This window comes from Somniosus microcephalus, chromosome 4 (assembly GCF_052327205.1).
Source record: "Somniosus microcephalus isolate GS21.2 chromosome 4, FLI_Smic_1.0, whole genome shotgun sequence".
Taxonomy (NCBI): domain Eukaryota; kingdom Metazoa; phylum Chordata; class Chondrichthyes; order Squaliformes; family Somniosidae; genus Somniosus; species Somniosus microcephalus.
Genome location: NC_140990.1, coordinates 48,851,480 through 48,854,129, shown reverse-complemented (window position 1 = coordinate 48,854,129; position 2,650 = coordinate 48,851,480).

The following is a 2,650-nucleotide window of genomic DNA, read 5'->3' as shown; positions in this document are numbered from 1 at the left end:
GAGAGAGAGAGAGATTGGGAGTGTGAGAGAGAGAGAGATTGGGGTGTGAGAGAGAGAGAGATTGGGAGTGTGAGAGAGAAATTGGGAGTGTTAGAGAGAGAGAGATTGGGAGTGAGAGAGAGAGAGAGATTGGGAGCGAGAGAGAGAGATTGGGCGTGTGAGAGAGAGAGAGAGACTGGGAGTGTGAGAGAGAGAAATTGGGAGTGTGAGAGAGAGAGAGATTGGGAGTGTGAGAGAGAGAGAGATTGGGAGTGTGAGAGAGAGATGGGGAGTGTGAGAGAGAGAGAGATTAGGAGTGAGAGAGAGAGAGAGATTGGGAGCGAGAGAGAGAGTTTGGGAGTGTGAGAGAGAGAGAGATTTGGAGTGCGAGACCGAGAGAGATTGGGATTGTGAGAGACAGAGATTGGGAGTGTGAGAGAGAGAGACTGGGAGTGTGAGAGAGAGAGAGACTGGGAATGTGAGAGAGGGAGATTGGTAGTGTGAGAGAGAGAGAGACTGGGAGTGTGAGAGAGAGATTGTGAGTGTGAGAGAGAGAGATTGGGAGTGTGTGAGAGAGAGAGTTTGGGAGCGTGAGAGAGAGAGAGATTGTGAGTGTGAGAGAGAGAGAGATTGTGAGTGAGAGAGAGAGATTGGGGAGTGTGAGAGAGAGATATTGGGAGTGTGAGATAGAGAGATTGGGAGTGTGAGAGAGAGAGATTGGGAGTGTGAGAGAGAGAGACTGGGAGTGTGTGAGAGAAAGAGACTGGGTGTGTGAGAGAGAGATTGGGAGTGAGAGAGAGAGATTGGGAGTGTGAGAGAGAGATTGGGAGTGTGAGAGAGAGAGATTGGGAGTGTGGAGAGTGAGAGAGAGTGATTGGGAGTGAGAGAGAGAGAGATTGGGAGTGTGAGAGAGAGATTGGGAGTGGAGTGAGAGAGAGAGAGATTGGGAGTGTGAGAGAGAGAGATGGAGTGTGAGAGAGAGAGGGAGTGTGAGAGAGAGAGATTGGGAGTTTGAGATAGAGAGAGTTTGGGAGTGAGAGAGAGAGATTGGGAGTGTGAGAGAGAGAGAGACTGGGAGTGTGAGAGAGAGAGATAGGGAGTGTGAGAGAGAGGGAGATTGGGAATGTGAGAGAGAGAGAGAGACTGGGAGTGTGAGAGAGAGAGATTGGGAGTGTGTGAGAGAGAGAGATTGGGATTGTGAGAGAGAGTGAGATTGGGAATGTGAGAGAGAGAGAGAGATTGGGAGTGTCAGAGAGAGAGATTGGGAGTGAGAGAGAGAGAGATTGGGAATGTGAGAGAGAGAGAGAGATTGGGAGTGTGAGAGAGAGAGAGATTGGGGTGTGAGAGAGACAGAGATTGGGAGTGTGAGAGAGAAATTGGGAGTGTTAGAGAGAGAGAGATTGGGAGTGAGAGAGAGAGAGAGATTGGGAGCGAGAGAGAGAGATTGGGCGTGTGAGAGAGAGAGAGATTTGGAGTGTGAGAGCGAGAGAGATTGGGAGCGTGAGTTAGAGAGATTGGGAGTGTGAGAGAGAGAGACTGGGAGTGTGAGAGAGAGAGAGAGACTGGGAGTGTGAGAGAGAGAAATTGGGAGTGTGAGAGAGAGAGATTGGGAGTGTGAGAGAGAGAGAGATTGGGAGTGTGAGAGAGAGAGGGAGTGTGAGAGAGAGAGAGATTAGGAGTGAGAGAGAGAGAGAGATTGGGAGCGAGAGAGAGAGTTTGGTAGTGTGAGAGAGAGAGAGATTTGGAGTGCGAGACCGAGAGAGATTGGGATTGTGAGAGACAGAGATTGGGAGTGTGAGAGAGAGAGATTGGTAGTGTGAGAGAGAGAGACTGGGAGTGTGAGAGAGAGAGATTGTGAGTGTGAGAGAGAGAGATTGGAGTGTGTGAGAGAGAGAGTTTGGGAGCGTGAGAGAGAGAGAGATTGTGAGTGTGAGAGAGAGAGAGATTGTGAGTGTGAGAGAGAGAGATTGGGAGTGTGAGAGAGAGATATTGAAGTGTGAGATAGAGAGATTGGGGGTGTGAGAGAGAGAGATTGGAGTGTGAGAGAGAGAGAGTGGGGTGTGAGAGAGAGAGAGATTGGGAGTGTGAGAGAGAAATTGGGAGTGTTAGAGAGAGAGTGAGTGATGGAGTGAGAGGAGAGAGATGGGAGCGAGAGAGATTGGGGAGTGAGAGAGAGATTTGGAGTGTGAGAGCGGAGAGAGTTGGGAGTGTGAGTTAGAGAGAGATTGGGAGTGTGAGAGAGAGAGATGGGAGTGTGAGAGAGAGAGAGAGGACTGGGAGTGTAGTGAGAGAGAATTGGGAGTGTGAGTGTGAGAGAGAGTTGGGAGTGTGAGTGAGAGAGAGAGATTGGGAGTGTGAGAGAGAGATTGGGAGTGTGAGAGAGAAGAGTTAGGAGTGAGAGAGAGAGAGAGATTGGGAGCGAGAGAGAGAGTTTGGGAGTGTGAGAGAGAGAGAGATTTGGAGTGCGAGACCGAGAGAGATTGGGATTGTGAGAGACAGAGATTGGGAGTGGTGAGAGAGAGAGACTGGAGTGTGAGAGAGAGAGATTGGGAGAGTGTGTGAGAGAGAGAGTTTGGGAGCATGAGAGAGAGATTGTAGTGTGAGAGAGAGAGAGATTGTGAGTGTGAGAGAGAGAGATTGGGAGTGTGAGAGAGAGATATTGGGAGTGTGA